This window comes from Palaemon carinicauda, chromosome 9 (assembly GCF_036898095.1).
Source record: "Palaemon carinicauda isolate YSFRI2023 chromosome 9, ASM3689809v2, whole genome shotgun sequence".
Classification (NCBI taxonomy): domain Eukaryota; kingdom Metazoa; phylum Arthropoda; class Malacostraca; order Decapoda; family Palaemonidae; genus Palaemon; species Palaemon carinicauda.
This window is the reverse complement of record NC_090733.1, coordinates 104,627,441-104,635,029: the sequence shown is the minus strand read 5'-3', so window position 1 is coordinate 104,635,029 and position 7,589 is coordinate 104,627,441. Positions and strand designations below refer to the sequence as shown.

Below are 7,589 nucleotides of genomic sequence, written 5' to 3'. Positions count from 1 at the left end.
AAGATGCAAGACGTAAGGCATGCTTTGTTGTGAAGATGCGAGACGTAAGGCATGCTTTGTTGTGAAGATGCGAGACGTAAGGCATGCTTTGTTGTGAAGATGCAAGACGTAAGGCATGCTTTGTTGTGAAGATGCAAGCCATAAGGCATAATGTTGTGAAGATGCAAGACGTAAGGCATGCTTTGTAGGCAATATGCAAGCCGTAAGGCATACTTTGTTGTGAAGATACAAGCCGTAAGGCATGCTTTGTTGTGAAGATGCAAGCCCTATGGCATGCTTTGATATGAAGACGCAAGCCATAAGGCCGGCCTTGATATGAAGATGCAAGCCCTAAGGCCAGCCTTGATATGCAGACGCAAGCCATAAGGCATGCTTTGTTGTAAAGATGCCAGCCATAAGGCATGCTTTGTTGTAAAGATGCCAGCCATAAGGCATGCTTTGTTGTAAAGATGCCAGCCATAAGGCATGCTTTGTTGTGAAGATGCAAGTCATAGGCATGCTTTGTTGTGAAAATGCAAGCCATAAGGCATGCTTTATTGTGAAGAATCAGGTTTTGATGATGCAAGCCTTAAGGGAGGATTAATGTGAGGAGGAAGCTTTCAATGAAGCAGGCCATAAGGCATCTTTGTTGTGAAGATGCAGGTTTTTATGATGCAAGCCATAAGGCATCTTTGTTGTGAAGAAGCAGGTTTTGATGATGCAAGCCATAAGGCATCTTTGTTGTGAAGAAGCAGGTTTTGATGATGCAAGCCATAAGGCATCTTTGTTGTAAAGAAGCAGATTTTGATGATGCAAGCCATAAGGCATCTTTGTTGTGAAGAAGCAGGTTTTGATGATGCAAGCCATAAGGCATCTTTGTTGTGAAGATGCAGGTTTTGATGATGCAAGCCATAAGGCATCTTTGTTGTGAAGATGTAGGTTTTGATGATGCAAGCCATAAGGCATCTTTGTTGTGAAGATGCAGGTTTTGATGATGCAAGCCATAAGGCATCTTTGTTGTGAAGATGCAGGTTTTGATGATGCAAGCCATAAGGCATCTTTGTTGTGAAGATGCAGGTTTTGATGATTCAAGCCATAAGGCATCTTTGTTGTGAAGATGCAGGTTTTGATGATGCAAGCCATACGGCATCTTTGTTGTGAAGATGCAGGTTTTTGATGATGCAAGCCTTAAGAGAGGGTTATTGTGAGGAGGAAGTTTTCAATAAAGCAGGCCATAAGGCATCTTTGTTGTGAAGATGCAGGTTTTGATGATGCAAGCCATAAGGCATCTTTGTTGTGAAGATGCAGGTTTTTGATGATGCAAGCCTTAAGGGAGGGTTATTGTGAGGAGGAAGTTTTCAATAAAGCAGGCCATAAGGCATCTTTGTTGTGAAGATGCAGGTTTTGATGATGCAAGCCATAAGGCATCTTTGTTGTGAAGAAGCAGGTTTTGATGATGCAAGCCTTAAGGGAGGGTTATTGTGAGGAGGAAGTTTTCAATAAAGCAAGCCATAAAGCATCTTTGTTGTGAAGGTGCAGGTTTTGATGATGCAAGCCATAAGGCATCTTTGTTTTGAAGAAGCAGGTTTTCATGATGCAAGCCATAAAGCATCTTTGTTGTGAAGAAGCAGGTTTTGATGATGCAAGCCATAAGGCATCTTTGTTGTGAAGATGCAAGTTTTGATGATGCAAGCCATAAGGCATCTTTGTTGTGAGGAAGCAGGTTTTGATGATGCAAGCCATAAGGCATCTTTGTTGTGAAGAAGCAGGTTTTGATGATGCAAGCCATAAGGCATCTTTGTTGTGAAGATGCAGGTTTTGATGATGCAGGCCATAAGGCATCTTTGTTGTGAAGATGCAGGTTTTGATGATGCAGGCCATAAGGCATCTTTGTTGTGAAGATGCAGGTTTTGATGATGCAGGCCATAAGGCATCTTTGTTGTGAAGATGCAGGTTTTGATGATGCAGGCCATAAGGCATCTTTGTTGTGAAGATGCAGGTTTTGATGATGCAAGCCATAAGGCATCTTTGTTGTGAAGAAGCAGGTTTTGATGATGCAAGCCATAAGGCATCTTTGTTGTGAAGATGCAGGTTTTGATGATGCAAGCCATAAGGCATCTTTGTTGTGAAGATGCAGGTTTTGATGATGCAAGCCATAAGGCATCTTTGTTGTGAAGATGCAGGTTTTGATGATGCAAGCCATAAGGCATCTTTGTTGTGAAGATGCAGGTTTTGATGATGCAAGCCATAAGGCATCTTTGTTGTGAAGAAGCAGGTTTTGATGATGCAAGCCATAAGGCATCTTTGTTGTGAAGAAGCAGGTTTTGATGATGCAAGCCATAAGGCATCTTTGTTGTGAAGAAGCAGGTTTTGATGATGCAAGCCATAAGGCATCTTTGTTGTGAAGAAGCAGGTTTTGATGATGCAAGCCATAAGGCATCTTTGTTGTGAAGAAGCAGGTTTTGATGATGCAAGCCATAAGGCATCTTTGTTGTGAAGATGCAGGTTTTGATGATGCAAGCCATAAGGCATCTTTGTTGTGAAGAAGCAGGTTTTGATTGCAAGCCATAAGGCATCTTTGTTGTGAAGAAGCAGGTTTTGATGATGCAAGCCATAAAGCATCTTTGTTGTGAAGATGCAGGATTTGATGATGGAAGCCATAAGGCATGCTTTGTTGTGAAGATGCAGGTTTTGATGATGCAAGCCATAAGGCATCTTTGTTGTGAAGATGCAGGTTTTGATGATGCAAGCCATAGGGCATCTTTGTTGTGAAGAAGCAGGTTTTGATGATGCAAGCCATAAGGCATCTTTGTTGTGAAGAAGCAGGTTTTGATGATGCAAGCCTTAAGGGAGGGTTATTGTGAGGAGGAAGTTTTCAATAAAGCAGGCCATAAGGCATCTTTGTTGTGAAGATGCAGGTTTTGATGATGCAAGCCATAAGGCATCTTTGTTGTGAAGATGCAGGTTTTGATGATGCAAGCCATAGGGCATCTTTGTTGTGAAGAAGCAGGTTTTGATGATGCAAGCCATAAGGCATCTTTGTTGTGAAGAAGTAGGTTTTGATGATGCAAGCCATAAGGCATCTTTGTTGTGAAGATGCAGGTTTTGATGATGCAGGCCATAAGGCATCTTTGTTGTGAAGATGCAGGTTTTGATGATGCAGGCCATAAGGCATCTTTGTTGTGAAGATGCAGGTTTTGATGATGCAAGCCATAAGGCATCTTTGTTGTGAAGAAGCAGGTTTTGATGATGCAAGCCATAAGGCATCTTTGTTGTGAAGATGCAGGTTTTGATGATGCAAGCCATAAGGCATCTTTGTTGTGAAGATGCAGGTTTTGATGATGCAAGCCATAAGGCATCTTTGTTGTGAAGATGCAGGTTTTGATGATGCAAGCCATAAGGCATCTTTGTTGTGAAGATGCAGGTTTTGATGATGCAAGCCATAAGGCATCTTTGTTGTGAAGATGCAGGTTTTGATGATGCAAGCCATAAGGCATCTTTGTTGTGAAGAAGCAGGTTTTGATGATGCAAGCCATAAGGCATCTTTGTTGTGAAGATGCAGGTTTTGATGATGCAAGCCATAAGGCATCTTTGTTGTGAAGAAGCAGGTTTTGATGATGCAAGCCATAAAGCATCTTTGTTGTGAAGAAGCAGGTTTTGATGATGCAAGCCATAAGGCATCTTTGTTGTGAATATGCAGGTTTTGATGATGCAAGCCATAAGGCATCTTTGTTGTGAAGAAGCAGGTTTTGATGATGCAAGCCATAAGGCATCTTTGTTGTGAAGATGCAGGTTTTGATGATGCAAGCCATAAGGCATCTTTGTTGTGAAGATGCAGGTTTTGATGATTCAGGCCATAAGGCATCTTTGTTGTGAAGATGCAGGTTTTGATGATGCAAGCCATAAGGCATCTTTGTTGTGAAGAAGCAGGTTTTGATGATGCAAGCCATAAGGCATCTTTGTTGTGAAGATGCAGGTTTTGATGATGCAAGCCATAAAGCATCTTTGTTGTGAAGATGCAGGATTTGATGATGGAAGCCATAAGGCATGCTTTGTTGTGAAGATGCAGGTTTTGATGATGCAAGCCATAAGGCATCTTTGTTGTGAAGATGCAGGTTTTGATGATGCAAGCCATAGGGCATCTTTGTTGTGAAGAAGCAGGTTTTGATGATGCAAGCCATAAGGCATCTTTGTTGTGAAGAAGCAGGTTTTGATGATGCAAGCCTTAAGGGAGGGTTATTGTGAGGAGGAAGTTTTCAATAAAGCAGGCCATAAGGCATCTTTGTTGTGAAGATGCAGGTTTTGATGATGCAAGCCATAAGGCATCTTTGTTGTGAAGATGCAGGTTTTGATGATGCAAGCCATAGGGCATCTTTGTTGTGAAGAAGCAGGTTTTGATGATGCAAGCCATAAGGCATCTTTGTTGTGAAGAAGTAGGTTTTGATGATGCAAGCCATAAGGCATCTTTGTTGTGAAGATGCAGGTTTTGATGATGCAAGCCATAAGGCATCTTTGTTGTGAAGAAGCAGGTTTTGATGATGCAAGCCTTAAGGGAGGGTTATTGTGAGGAGGAAGTTTTCAATAAAGCAGGCCATAAGGCATCTTTGTTGTGAAGGTGCAGGTTTTGATGATGCAACCCATAGGGCAGCTTTGTAGTGAAGATGCAGGTTACCCTATTGCAAACCATAATGCAGTTTTGTCATGAAAATGCAGGTTTTAATAATGCAAACTGTAAGGCATGCTTTGTGATGAATATGATAGCTATTGACGCATGATTTGTTATGAAGAGGCAGGTATCGATGATGCAAGCCCTAAGGTAGTTTTGTTGTAAAGATGCAGGTATACTTTTTCATATGGCCTTTACTCTATATCGTAAATACTCTTTCGTAAATAGCTAATACACATGAATTATTTTCTTTCGTAAATAGCTAATACACTTGAAGAAATCTAAACAACCATTTTTTTCGTTTCATGGTCACCAGCACAATTTACACACACCTGCCATTTTTAATCCCATTCCTCCTCCATGACCATATCTCTGACGGCATTAGTTAGTAGGCTACATGGTATTGGTCACGTATATCATACGTTCCCCCATCATAACCTAACTATCACCATAATCAGAAATGGCATTTAGAATTTTCGGATCACATTTCAGAATCATGTGGCCTCTCCCACGATGCACGCTTCTAAAATATCAGTTATCAAACCATCGTTGTCATCATAAACATTCCAACTAAAAAATTTTGTTTCAATTTTCCATTCTTCGTAGTTGCACTTTCAACCAGCTATGTATTCTAATCACCGTATCACTTCTACTGATTCCATCAGCGGACCTAATATTTTTGTAAAAAGTATATCTCGTATTAACAATTGCAACATCTTTGAGCGCATTGGCAGCATCATTTTTCTTTTCACTGTTGGTCATTTTCCTTAACCTTATCTACGTAAGATTAATTATTCTATTTAACAGGACATATCTCAATCACAGCATTGAAAACATTTTTTATCGTGAGATGGCCAACTCTGCCGGTAACTTCCAGCGACTTTAATTCTTTTTATGAAATTATCTAATTTTGGGTCAACATCAACAGCAAAATTTCTTAGGTCACCTACTGCATCCATCAACAAATGATCTAGTCTAACCATTTTGGCATCTTGCTCAGCAATTGTGTCTTCACTTTCATCAATGTTTCTATATGGCTGCTCAAGTCATGTTCTCAATTCAGTATATGTTTTCTTTTATACATATATATATTCATTCTTTGTTAACTTCCTTTCACTGATATATTCAGGAGTCATTCCATTCGCTTTATAGCATCCTCTCTGATTTCATCTAAGACGACTTTTATGATGCCCAAAAATACAAATATCTCATCGTTTTTTGTCTAATTTTTCAGATTTAAACATATCTCTTCTTTCCCCAGCTGGTTTTCCTTGCCTAGAGGGAAACAAATTTCGTGAAAAACCTGCAACGGAAAAAAAAATTTCATTTGAAAAACTTTCTTGTAATGGAATATTGGATGATTGGCTTAAAATATTCAGCAGTAATCTAATAACAGCAACTTGTGTCTGAGCCTTCTGCAGGAACACAAAGATAATTGATTAATAAGAGTTATAACCTTGGAAAAAATAAAGTATTTTTTTTTACCAACTATGTACTTGAATAACAAAAAACTTTGTTCATCCATTCAAATCCTATTCTATGGAATTTAAGTCATATAGCCAACCACTGGGATGAGGAGGGCCATTTTCAGTCTTTACGTGCAGAGAGAGGAAAACTTTGCAGTTGCACTATGATGTAAAGCTAGGAAGGGAAGGGTTAGACAGCAAGGTGGAAGAGGAGACGAGTATGGATGTTGGGTAAAAGGCTAAGGTCCACTGACAGCATTATCCCTCCGTGGGGCATAACTATTTAAACAAAGAAAACAATAATTCTTTCCCAGTAACTAAGTTGTTAGATATAGAAATAATGATGTTCTATCTTACTCATACCGAACTGTACTCCTATGATCACTTTCATTTAAAAACTCATTTGAAGAAAAAAATAATGTAACCGATTGCAACCTTGCAACACAACATTCTTCTTAATTACAATCCTAAGATAATCGTGGAGGTATAAGTTTTAAAAATATGAATATTAGAGTTTGTTTATAAAGAGCTAATAGTAAAATAAAGCCAATTATAAAACGAACATGATATTCGAACAAAATTATGCTTCTTCATATCTTTACTAGGTCAATCGAATAAGCAATATTCACTTTCTTACCATTCATTGAGCAGCAAGAGCCCCATTCCAAAGTTCTACTGATGCTATTTCAAAGCTGTTTTGCATCAAATTTGACCTTGTCACCAAATGTTCAAAGCAGTCAAACGCCTGTGGAGCAACGAATTATTAGTAATCAGGTAACTTGTTTGTCGTTTATAATATCAACAAAAAATGCCAATAAATTGTGTTCTTTCTCTCACAAGTATCAGGCAATTCAGTATACCACCAAAGGCCAAATTAAATACAGTATATTCGCTTTAAAAATCATATATGATAAAACTTGTAAAAAGAAAAGTTATGCTCAAAATGTTAATGTGTCTATTATCTGAATGTTACTCTGTTCCTCTAAAGAAACTTTAACCAACTACAATGATCCCATTATGAGCTTCTTGTATTTCTAATTCAAAATAGTAATGCAGCCTTAGTGTAAAGTTTAAAATATTCAAAAGCAAAGGAAACTAACAGAATAATGAGACAATCAGCGACCCATATTTTATAAAATTTAATTCTGAACTACCACCACCTTTGCTTCCATTCCTTTGACGACTGATAAATATCTTGCTAATACTTTCGTCTTGCATAAATAATGTCTACCAGTTGCAATAAAAACCTACAAATAAATGAATTATACTGGCTGTCTATCAAAGTTCGAATAGAATTTAGTATGTTCAATAACCCATCAAGTTATCAGAACCGGACGTCCAAAATATCTCAATTACTATATATATGTGGTGGAGCCAACAAATTGTGGTTTTCAATCATTGGAATCAAGACATACTTCTACTGTAGGTTCTACAGCTTTTCAAGGTCCAACTAGACACCCAAAAGACTGAAGATATTA

At 38.6% G+C, this 7,589-nt stretch overlaps 1 long non-coding RNA gene across 1 annotated transcript in view; it reads right to left on the bottom strand.

Moving 5' to 3' along the window:
* Positions 1–4,431: 4,431 nt before the first annotated feature.
* Positions 4,432–7,589, bottom strand: part of LOC137646816 (uncharacterized) — a 44,671-nt gene continuing 41,513 nt past the window's right edge. The window contains exons 2-3 of the long non-coding RNA XR_011045462.1: positions 6,749–6,856; positions 4,432–5,948 (exon numbers count right to left, since the gene is read on the bottom strand). This is a non-coding gene — a long non-coding RNA (uncharacterized lncRNA). The remainder of the gene's footprint in view (positions 5,949–6,748; positions 6,857–7,589) is intronic.